Genomic DNA, 12,843 nt, shown 5'->3' with positions numbered 1-12,843 from the left:
TGATAGATGATAGATGGATGGATGATAGATGGATGGATGGATGGATGATAGATGATGGATGGATGGATGGATGGTGGATGATAGATGATAGATGATAGATGATAGATGGATGGATGATAGATGATAGATGATAGATGATAGATGGATGGATGATAGATGGATAGATGATGGATGGATGGATGGATGGATGATAGATGATGAATGATGGATGGATGGATGGATGATAGATGATGGATGATGGATGGATGGATGGATGGATGGATGAGATAGATGGATAGATGATAGATGGATGGATGGATGGATGGATGGATGGATGATAGATGATAGATGATAGACGATAGATGGATGGATGATAGATGGATGGATGATAGATGCATGGATGATAGATGATAGATGATAGATGGATGGATGATAGATGGATAGATGATGGATGGATGGATGGATGGATGATAGATGATAGACGATAGATGGATGGATGATAGATGGATGGATGGATGGATGGATGGTAAATGATAGATGATAGATGGATAGATGATAGATGGATGGATGGATGGATGGATGGTAAATGATAGATGATAGATGGATAGATGATAGATGGATGGATGGATGGATGGATGGTAAATGATAGATGATAGATGGATAGATGATAGATGGATGGATGGATGGATGGATGGTAAATGATAGATGATAGATGGATAGATGATAGATGGATGGATGGATGGATGGATGGTAAATGATAGATGATAGATGGATAGATGATAGATGGATGGATGGATGGATGGATGGTAAATGATAGATGATAGATGGATAGATGATAGATGGATGGATGGATGGATGGATGGTAAATGATAGATGATAGATGGATAGATGATAGATGGATGGATGGATGGATGGATGGTAAATGATAGATGATAGATGGATAGATGATAGATGGATGGATGGATGGATGGATGGTAAATGATAGATGATAGATGGATAGATGATAGATGGATGGATGGATGGATGGATGGATGGAGGGATGGATGGATGGATGATAGATGGATGGATGATGGATGGATGGATGATGGATGGATGGATTTGGAGATATAATTAATTTATATTTAAATTTGCATAAATATAATGCATATTCATTTATTTATGCAAATATGTTTTATTAAGTATTAAGAACAAATAACTTAACTTTAATTATTAATAATTAATCATTGTATTTTTTTTTTTGTAATGTCATATCCTTTTAAGTCAGAAATATGTGCTTATTCATGCGCTCACATATATCGTCACATCAGTTTCTGCCTGTAAATTTAGATTTAATCCTCACCTTTGACATAAGACCAAATCCATCAAACTTAGAATCAAATCTGATTATTTGTGCATTTATAAATGAGGCCTCAGATCTAAACAAACCAAGAGCAAAACAGCTGTGATTGTTCATTACAGAGGGGAAGGAAACATGAAAGCAACATCTGACCACTATCTCACAGGTACAAGAGCTCTGAAAAAAAAGCACATGACAATAGAGCGCATTGTTTTAATGAGAAACGTGACACCTTTGTTCTGGAAAGTTTTCTTGATGAAGAACCAAAACCCTGAAAGGAGCAAAGGGGAAGAGGGCTCACCTGGCACCATCCCGCTGACGCCGCTAACAGACCGCAGTGAGCTGGAGGTTAACAGGTACTGCTTTTTTATCATTTAACAAATGTCCCCCTCACTTTTATTTATGCTTTTACTCTGTTCAGTAATAATAGTACACATAATTGCTCTCTGCCTCCTGCCCTCTCTCTCTGCGGTGGCACTGCAGTAAAACTCCTCTTTACTGTTTTATTTTCTCATTTAAATTTCTTTCAGCAATAACTCGACCCCCCAGGCCTCTCTTTGCTTTCTCTGCACACTTATAAAACTCAAGGCAACTGCACTTTGCACATTGAGAGTACAAGCCACGATCCTGAGTGTTTATGAGCACAGATCAGCACAAAAATATTCACAATTCATGACATTTGCCAAGTTCAGTACACAAATAAATAAGCTTGTAGCTTCTATATCATTGTATCACATGTACTCTGAGTAGTAATATATATATATATGTGTATGTGTGTGTGTGTGCGTGTGTGTGTGTGTGTGTGTGTGCGTGCGGACGTGCGTGCGTGCGTGTGTATACAATATATTTTTCTAATTCAAAAGACTTTAAGATATAAGATCAAATCTATTTTGGATAAATGCTAAATATTATTTAAAAAATATGTTTTGGGCATAAATTTATTACATATCTAATTATATTTAGATTTAAAATAAAGAAATGTAGTAATGTTTAAAATACCATTTTAAATACATTTTTAAATAAATTTCACAAATTTCTGTTGTAAACAGCACAGCTTAAGGAAATATATTTTTCAAATTGAATCTGAGATGAGATATAAGATACAAGATAATATCAGATACAAGACTAAAAATAAACATTTAACATCATTTAACATACACATCTTGTAAAATAAATACATACATACATAGGCCTACATATTTGTTCCTCGCTTCTTCCATGGGATTAAATAAGAAATTCTATGAAAAGATAGAATTCAGGATAAAAGATGATATCTTAAAATGTATTTTGTGGGTGTGTATATATAACTCAGTCCTTATTTGCAATCTGTCCCTGCATAAAGAAAAACATAGATAGAAAAGTTTTAAAAGAGCTGAAACACTTCACAACACTCTTGAACATCCACAGGGTTTGATATGCTGGACATCTGCTCTCTGTAGGAGGAGGCTGTGTACTTTCAGAAGTGATTCTGGGTTAAAACACAAAACGACCTCAAATATATAACACAATCACTTTTCCACTCTCGCTGATAGTTAAGTAAACTCTCTTGTCGCAGCTCTGAGTCATTATGCCATTATCATTGACTGCAGTCAAGACATTGCCTCATTATGTAGGCAGGTCAGTCTAACAAAACAGTGCTGTTTGTGTGCTGTGAGTCTCCATTACTTCTGATTTAGGATGCTGTATTTTGTTCATATATACAGTATATATATTTATTTATGCACTAAATGAAGCATGCCTACATTTAAGTGTGAATAAGCATATATTTATGTTGACATATATGGTATTATTAATATTAATTAATAATATTAATATTTTTTCATTTATTATATTTATATGATATATTTTCAGTATATGTTGGAATTTTTGATCATTTTTTTGTTTTAAATGTAATTCTAATTATATTGTCCAAAATGAATAAAAAAATTATATATATATATATTCCTTAATAATATATTTCCTTAAGCTGTATTGTTTACAACCTAAAAATGTTTTCAAAAAGCATTTATTAGCATATATGTGTGTGTGTGTGTGTGTGTGTGTGTGTGTGTTGTGTGTGTGTGCGTGTGTGTGTGTGTGTGTGTGTGTGCGTGTGTGTGTGCGTGTGTGTGTATGTATAGTCATTCTGATGTGAATATGGCACTCCCCACTTTAGTCTGATTAGGAACAATAAAAAAAAATTAAACTGGTAAGTTGTGATCACTAAAAAAAAACATGTTCCTCATTGAGCCTGAATTTATCTTTTTTAAGCCTGGAAGTGCTTTCACCGAAACCGATTCTGCCAGTGATTTCAGAGCCAGCGGCAGGAACAATATCGTTCTGTTTGTCCCTGTTGAATAAGCATTACTCTTCCTGCTACAGCGCTACCCAATCAAAACACGGGCCAGTGACGTCTTCCCGACCCTGATGATATCACCTCCTTACAGAGCCTGATTGGCTTTTATAGATGTTTGCTTTCTGCGACTGCACCAGACGTTTCTTTTATAGACAACAGTCGTCTATGACGTCATAGCTTACGTGAACTCAGGATGATAACTGAGCTTTCTGGATGGAGAGAAGGTTCAGGAAATTGGAAAAGGAGTGTAAAATGTATAATGCGTAATTAAAGCCGATAATTAGGAATGATTAAATAAATGTGCAGCGAGAGAGAGATCCAAAGTCTCAGACCACCGCAGCAACACATGCGTAAACAAGTCTGAATGCACACACACACACACACACACTGACGTGTTCAAAGAAAATGCATGATCCCACATCCTACTTGCAAAATGGATCGAAAATCCCAGCCAAATTCAAGTTGATTGAACTCCGACAGTTTGTTTTTTACCAAACGAGCACAAAAATGGCTGCTTACCATTGTCCGTCAGAGCGAAACAAAGACAGTCTGGTACTGATAGAGTCTCTTGCCTCCGGCGGCGCTGATCATCGGCTTCAGTCTAAACAAATCAAACAAACAAATGAGATATTGCCTGGAATGACATTGATCTGAGAGATAAAAATATCAAGAAACACTTGAGTTATATAAAGAAACTAGAGTTCACACAGAGTTCTGTCCGTCTACACTATACTGGTCAAGCATTTGGAAAGAGTCTCTAATGCTGAATTTATTTGATTATAAAAATACAGTAAAAACTGAAAAAAATTGGTAAATATTATTACAATTTAAAATGACAGTTTTCTCTGTGAATCTCTGTTAAACTGTAATTTATTCCTGAGATCAAAGCTGTATTTTCAGCATCATTCCTCCAGTCTTCAGTGTCACATGATCTTCAGAAATCAGTATAATATGCTGATCTGCTGCTCGAGAAACATTTCTGATTATTATCAATGCTGAAAACAGCTTTGTGGAATCTGTGCTATATTACCATCCAAAAGTTTTGGTTAAGAAAGCTTTTAAATAAAAAAAAATAAATACAACTTTTATTCAGGAAAGATGCATTCAATTGATCAAGTGACAGTGAAGATATTTATAATGTTACAAAAGATTTCTATTTCAGATAAATGCTGTTCTTTTGAACTTTCTGTTCATCTGTGAATCCTGAAAAATAAAATGCATCACGGTTTCCACAAAAATATTGGGCAGCACGACTCTTTTCAACATTGATAATAATCAGAAATGTTTCCTAAATGTAAGTCCTAATGCCACTAACCTGGTTAGTTCTTCCTCAGAAGCTCTCTCAGGCAAAGCGTCTTGCGATTTTGAAAACTTTGACTTGTAGTAATGATCAGAAAGTCTGCGAAGGGTCCGTGGGCGTCCCGTCAGAGGGTGAGAACTGGCTTGTGCAGATTCCTGGCAGAAACCATGCACACACGAGAAGGATATTTCACATTAGATTAGTGAGCAGTGTCCCTAAAGCAATGTTTTCTAGCATAAACACCCACACATACAGTAGAGACACTTACAGCTTAACATTCACAAGCCAGTTTCCTCCAGCTGTGTGACCCCTGCGCACAAAAGGTCAACGACCTGTCCTTGTGCTCACCTGCTATTTCAGTTTCCGTCAACATCATGATGTAATTGGCCCACTGACCCCCAAATTAACCTTTAACCCGTGTTGCCTGACATAACGGAACCATCACCTGAAATCCCATGACCTTCTTTAGCCAGAAAGAGATGTTTCTATTTTAGGAGGCCAAGATGTTTTCTTGATACTTGAATAGTTGACCAAAAAAATGTAATTCTGTTTATTAACCCTCATGTCGTATCAGTTATGTGGAACACAAAAGCAGGTATTTTGAAGAATGTTCATGCTGCACTTTTCCTTATAATGTGCAATGCAATTTTGAATGTGTGCATCTGACTATTTAAAAGGCACTGAGGATAAGAACAGTTTTACAAAAATAAAATGCAATTCACTTTCACTTCAATGTGTCCCTCGCATAAGGCTACGGGCTTCAGAAGATTAAATAACATTTGTTATGATTTTTCACATTCTCAAAGTGTTTGCAGGATTTATTTTTGAAACAATTTCCATTTAGAAATCGCTTGTGCTTTCAAAAAGAATGACAAAGAAACACTGAACATTAAATTTAGCAGTAGAAAGGCTGAAATTGTATTTTCTTTATAAAATATACTATTTTATTTTTATTGTTTTATTTGATGTAGTGTAGTTCAAATAAAGTACAAATAAAATTCTATGCATTTCACAAAACCCAAACTTTGCGACAAATAGAAAGTGGTGTTCGGAACCCAAAAAAAAGTATGGGAAAAAAACGAACAAAACGTTTTTGACTAAGTACTGCAATTTATTATATAGATTATTAGAAAGAAATGGAGCAAATAAATACGCAGGATCTTATTTACAACATCTCTGAATTGGATTTAATAACTGAATGAAGTTTGTGATTCACTGGTGGACGTCTAATAAGCGACTTGTGGATCAAATGACAAAATGGAGCAAGAGGACAATCCGAGCAATTTCAGGGTCTTGCTGATAATAATCCGAGCAGCGTCAGCTTTCCGGCATGACTTTCAGCAGAGCACGACAAACAAAGCTTTCTTTGAACAGAGTTAGAGAGCAATATCTCAGTCTTGGTTTTTATAATCAGGGCCTGCTCTCAACTTGACGAAGCTTTGAAAATTATTACTTAACTAACTGACTGACTGACTAACTAACTAACTAACTCAATAAATAAATGAAAATATAAAATAATAATAATAATATTAATAATAATAATAATGGGAAATATATCAAATCTAAAACATTTTTTTTAAATTTAAAGAAATAAAGATAAAATGTAAAAAAGTAAAAAAAAATAGTTAAATAAATAAATAAATAAAAATGAATAAATAAATATAAAAAGAAAACATAAAATAATAATAATAATAATAAACATAATGGGAAATATATCAAATATAAAAAGTTTTTTAAAAGTTAAAGAAGTTCAAAAAAGTAAAAAAGAAAAATTTGTTAAATAAATAGATAAATAAATAAATAAAAATGAAAGTAAATACATAAATAGAAAACGTAAAAAAAAGTATTTAAAATATAAAAAATGTAAAAGTAATGTAAAAAATGATTAAAAAAGAATGTAAAAAAATAAATACATTCATGATGATAATCCGAGCAGCACCAGCTTTCCAGCGTGACAAACAAAGCTATTTTTTAAACAGAGCTCAGTCTCCATTATTATATTTTTTAATGGCCTTTTAAATGAAGAGGACAAAAATAAGCAGACGTCGGGGATCCCGAATGCTCATTCTTTGCTGTGTTTTTTAAATAGTAGTGGCCACTGCGTTGTTGTGCACTCAGCTGCCTCTCTCAGAAAACACCTCCACGCAGGAGGGCGGAACGGATGGATTATGGGATTTATCCAGGAGTCATTTCTTACCGAGTAACAGGACTCCGTGGCAGGCGGACAGACAAAATTGCAGAGAGGTAGACGTTAAACGCTGGAAAATTAGGGAGGGGTAACACTATCTCCCCACTTACAAATGTCCGATAATCCGGTACATGTGCAGGCCACTGAGGAGATACTCTCCCTTTTAAGCCCTCTTGTCAGTCCCAGCAGATCTTACAGCGTTTGGCATGCAACACAAAGTCACATGCAATTAAGTTCACAATCCTGACAAAGCCTCTCTGGGGACGAGCGAACCACAAAACTGGGAAACTCCTATTTGTTTGGTTAGAAGCGAGCAATGCAAGCCACAGTGATGCAGCAGAAGTGAGTATTAGCCGTTTTAATCCAGGCTTTAAGCGCTGGCCCTTCTTACATATGCAAGTGGAGGATAAAATCACACATAGCTGATGGCTGACTGCATCTCTTCATTAATCAAACGTCTCTGACGTCAATCGCATGGAGTAATACCATCCAGCAAAGAGAAAGCATCAATCTGCAATCATTAAATAGCCATGCTTATATAATGATTCACGATACTCATCTGTAATAACGTATGATAACACTTCTGCATGCTCGGATACAGATTATTATGGTGTGGGATGAAACTAAATAGATGTCCGGCGTCCCGTGAGGCTTATTTTTATGCAAATGCTTGTAAAATAAGCCTTGCATATTCACTGCGGTTACGGTTTGCTTTGAATATTGTGCGTTTTTGTGAGCGTCGGCGGCTGGAAGACTGCATTTGTTTTCACAGGTTTTCGTTTTAGTATAGACTCTGACATGTAGAATGTTAATGAATTTACAGCACTTAAACTGGAAGCACTTTTATGCATGCACAGACATACGAATCCGAAAATCGGTCGGAACTGACATTCAGCTGAAAGTAGCACACTCGTTGATTTATAGATGACAGAGAATCTCGGAGTGCCAGATGTACTTATGAATTAAATTTTGACAGGACTAATGAAAGTTAAGCCGTTTCATAATTTTTAAACATGTAAGCAATGTCGCTTTAAAAGTAATTTCGTGAATTCAGTTTTCAACAAACCGTCATTTGTACTATAATTTGTTTTCATTTTAGAGGCTGTCGGTACATTGTCTATGCAAACATATGAAAATATGCTAGCATTATACATTTATGTTCATGGATGCCGTGCACATGCACTCGGCTAAGCAGACAAGGCTTTGAAAATTATTATTTGAAAATTAAACAAACAAACAAATAAATAAAATTAGAAAAATGAAAAAAATGAACAAAACATTATGTAATAATTAAAAACAAAATGTAAAAAAAAAAATTTAAGTTAATAAATAAATAAATGTTAAAATGTTAAATAAATTCAGTAAAAACAAGGAATTGTATGAATTCTATTTTGCATAAACCATTACTTGTACTATAAATTATTTTTGTTTTGGATACTGTCAGTTTATTGTCTATGCAACCATATGAAAATATATGCTATCACCTGGTTATTGCCATTATTTATTATTTTAAATAAATAAATAAAATTTGAAATTTTTTTTTTTTTTTTACAAATAAACAAAAAAATAATGTAATAATAAAAAAAATTGTAAATGCATTAAAACAAACTGTCAAAAACAAAACAAAAGTTAAGCAAATAAATAAACAAATGTTAAAATGTTAAATAAATACAGTAAAAACTGATTTTTTTTTTAATTCTATTTTGCATAAACCATTACTTGTACAATAAATTATTTTTGTTTTGGATACTGTCAGTATATTGTCTATGAAACCATAGGAAAATATATGCTATCACCTGGTTATTGCCATTATTTATTATTTTAAATAAATAAATAAATAAAGCAAACATGAATACAAAAGAAAGAAAGAAAGAAAGAAAGAAAGACCTTTTGTTTATTCTCTTTTTGGCTTTATGCAGTTTTTTGATCTTGCACTCACGTGCTAAAAAAACACAAGCACCGACGACACTGCAGCTAGCCTATATTTATACTGTCATCAATTCTAAATGATCTTCACTTTTTTAGTTTTTGCAGCATGATTTAATTCGCCTGCCACCTAAGAGTCCAAAATACAAGTACACACTGGAATATTCTCCGGTGTCCTCCTCAAAATGAAAAGTGACTAAACGGCGAAAAACAACAGCTCCTGTCCGGCCCGAAGGGAAAGTCTGTCTCTATTTTGTTTTCCGTGAGCCAGGTGAAGAAAGAGGGGTAAATGGGAGTCATAATTTCCCGCCGGCGACAGCGGAGTGTGTCATGGGTGATGACAGCGGTCATTGCATCCTCAAGAAACCCGAAAGCACACGAGGAGAGCTGGAGCTAGAGCTGTTCAGACGTGTGATGAACGATGAACAGAAGCAGGATATCTGGTCAGTGTATGTCCACCTCATTCATTACTGTGTGACAGGTCCACACTAATCTAAATAAAGCCTGCATGTTTATACCTTCATTCAGATGTCTTAGCAGTTACAAGTAACGCGAGTCACGTAATCAGATTACTTTTTTCAAGTTACTTTGTTTTCCCATTTATTGACTGACAGCTCTCCTGTCCCCATATTGGGAGAAATCGGAAGTGCAGAGGAGTTGTGTGCGCTGTGTGAACATGTAGTTCTAGACTAAATGTGAATGTGCATTAATTCATCCCACTCACAAAAAACAGATTTAGTATTCATCAAAATGAATTAAAACAGTGAACTGCAAGCTCAGAATATGACGCAAACCTGCAATAATTAAATATGTTAAATAACACAAATGTATCTAATCCCATTGTCTTTGCTGCTGACCTTTGATGATCCAGTTTGACTTTAAATAAACTAACAATTGTGCTTCATTGTTTTTTTTATTGCTGAAGAGTGTTTCTTCTCCTGCGTTCTACTGTACAGACGTGAATTTACTTTTCCTTCAGCCTGAGGTTTATTCATTACACTTTTTGTTGTGAAAGGGCTTTTACATTTGCTATAAATATAACTTCTTATATTAAAAACAATCAAGCCCTGCTCATATTTAAAGAATAATGCGAAAGTAACGCAAAAGTAATGCATTACTTTCCATAAAAAGTAACTAAGTAACATAATTAGTTACTTTTTTAGGGAGTAACGCAATATTGTAATGCATTACTTTTAAAAGTAACTTTCCCCAACACTGTGTCTTAGCATACGCATAATTCACCCAGAAATGACAATTTGCTGTTGAATTACTCACCCTCAGGCCATCTGATTCATAAAATACAAATCAGCTTATTAAAGCATATCGGGGAACACATAATTAATCCCAGAGGCTCCTGACGATTCATTGAGGTCTTATGAAGCGAAATGATCAGTCTGTGCAAGAAACGTAACATTATTCACAACATGAGTCGCGGACAAACGGGAAAATCCGATTATTTTCCACGAACTGGTTCTTTCGGACAGTTTGTTCATTTATCTAATCAAACAATGGCATAATTATATAAGCACCCAATAATAATGTGAAATGTGTATGTTTTACACGTCTAAAGTGTATAAAGTGAATTATCTAGCCTTCTTTAACTCTTTAACAAAACTTATTTTACCAGGATAGTCCCATTGAGATGCAAAATCTCTTCTTCCAGGGAGTCCAGCACAAAAAGTTTCACAATAAAACAAGTTACAAACACATAAAATGCAACAACATTTAGCCCTGTACTCATGCGATAACACATTTAGAAAATGACTTAAAGCAAGTACATGTTTCCTTTAGAATAGTCCATAAGAGATTTTTAAACGCTTTTAAAGAAGCGAGACTTTCCAGCCTTTAAAATAAGTTTAACAGTAGATCTAGTGCTATAATTGCAGGTATAAAAAAGATAAAAGATCATGAGAAATGAGAAACCATAAAAACTTTCATTTGGCCCCAACATGTTCTCTTTGGCATCATTTTTTGACCTCCATTGCTTTAAGTAAGAAACCTTATGTATAACCAATATGCCGACGCAAGAAAGGCATTGGTAATTTTATCATCATGATTAAATTATAAATTGGGTAATAATATTGCCATTATTGCATATAAGTTGGGGTGTGATTTTTCAATGTAAACAGTCACAACAATTTTATTTACACATTTATGAGCACATAACCCAACCCCTGCCCATAAACTTACCATTTTGTCAATGAAACACAAGATATAACAGGCAGATACAGCTACAGTCATAATGTATTAAAAAAAACATTAATATTCCAAGTCTTCCGAGGCAAAACAATTAATTTGTGAGAGGAATAGACACGGTCGCTGTCTCCGTCCGCCGTAAAGCTCATCCTGTGTGCTGCAGTATGTGCGTAAATTCAAATTACGTGTTTTATATTGTTCATAAGTGGGTAGGTTCAGGGTAGGGGTGGCGTAAGGTGCTACAATTTAAGTATACATTTATATAAAATGATTTCTATATTTTACAAAAGCATGCAAACCATTAAATTAAGGCAAACAAACGAAAGCAATGGAGGACCCTGCACGTCGAAAAGTGACGCTAGAGGGGTCCTGACCAAGAGTCAATATGTGACGTTCAGTGTTCACAGGATCAGATACGCTGCTATTTTGGCTCATTTTGAGTCGGAGTGACTGTCAGGCGTCTGAAAGTGAGTTCTGATTGAGTAACTTCAGATCTGTGCTGCTCGAGCCGTGAACTGATTCAGACGATTCGCACCGAGTTGGTGAACGGATCCATTCAGTTCACTAAAAATAATCTGTTCAAAAGAATGATTTGTTTGTGAACCGGACATCACTCCGGACCGTTTGCTTGAAGCTCTGGATTGCAGGTAATACTAATAATGTTGTAAATAATGTTCAGTTTCTTGCACCGTCCGCCGTAAAGCTCATCCTGTGTGCTGCAGTATGTGCGTAAATTCAAATTACGTGTTTTATATTGTTCATAAGTGGGTAGGTTCAGGGTAGGGGTGGCGTAAGGTGCTACAATTTAAGTATACATTTATATAAAATGATTTCTATATTTTACAAAAGCATGCAAACCATTAAATTAAGGCAAACAAACGAAAGCAATGGAGGACCCTGCACGTCGAAAAGTGACGCTAGAGGGGTCCTGACCAAGAGTCAATATGTGACGTTCAGTGTTCACAGGATCAGATACGCTGCTATTTTGGCTCATTTTGAGTCGGAGTGACTGTCAGGCGTCTGAAAGTGAGTTCTGATTGAGTAACTTCAGATCTGTGCTGCTCGAGCCGTGAACTGATTCAGACGATTCGCACCGAGTTGGTGAACGGATCCATTCAGTTCACTAAAAATAATCTGTTCAAAAGAATGATTTGTTTGTGAACCGGACATCACTCCGGACCGTTTCCTTGAAGCTCTGGATTGCAGGTAATACTAATAATGTTGTAAATAATGTTCAGTTTCTTGCACAGACTGATCGTTTCACTTCATAAGACCTCAGTATATCATCAGGAGTCACGGGTATTAATTTTATATTCCTTGATATGGTTTTTTGATTCTCAAAGTGACTGCTGCTGCTGACTTGCATTTTATGAATCACCAAGGACCACGGTTTCAGCTAAAAATCTTCTCACCTACATCTTGGATGGCCTGAGGGTAAGTAAATTAACAGCAAATTTTCATTTTTGGGTGACCCATGCATTAAATTGCCTGTGTGAGATCGACTACAAGACGTGAAGGCCTCAGAGCGAGTCCGGCTGTCTGAGAGTGTGTGTGTGTGTGTGTGTGTCTGTCTGTGTGTGTGT

At 35.3% G+C, this 12,843-nt stretch overlaps 1 long non-coding RNA gene across 1 annotated transcript in view; it reads right to left on the bottom strand.

The window, feature by feature from the left end:
- Positions 1-4,186: 4,186 nt before the first annotated feature.
- Positions 4,187-12,843, bottom strand: part of LOC107595662 (uncharacterized) — a 21,573-nt gene continuing 12,916 nt past the window's right edge. Inside the window, exons 2-3 of the long non-coding RNA XR_001610286.1 lie at positions 4,966-5,105; positions 4,187-4,251 (exon numbers count right to left, since the gene is read on the bottom strand). This is a non-coding gene — a long non-coding RNA (uncharacterized lncRNA). The remainder of the gene's footprint in view (positions 4,252-4,965; positions 5,106-12,843) is intronic.

Source organism: Sinocyclocheilus grahami, unplaced genomic scaffold (genome assembly GCF_001515645.1).
Source record: "Sinocyclocheilus grahami isolate Dianchi unplaced genomic scaffold, SAMN03320097.WGS_v1.1 scaffold206.1, whole genome shotgun sequence".
Lineage (NCBI taxonomy): Eukaryota > Metazoa > Chordata > Actinopteri > Cypriniformes > Cyprinidae > Sinocyclocheilus > Sinocyclocheilus grahami.
Note: the sequence above shows the minus strand (reverse complement) of the source record. Positions and strands in the feature narration are given on the sequence as shown.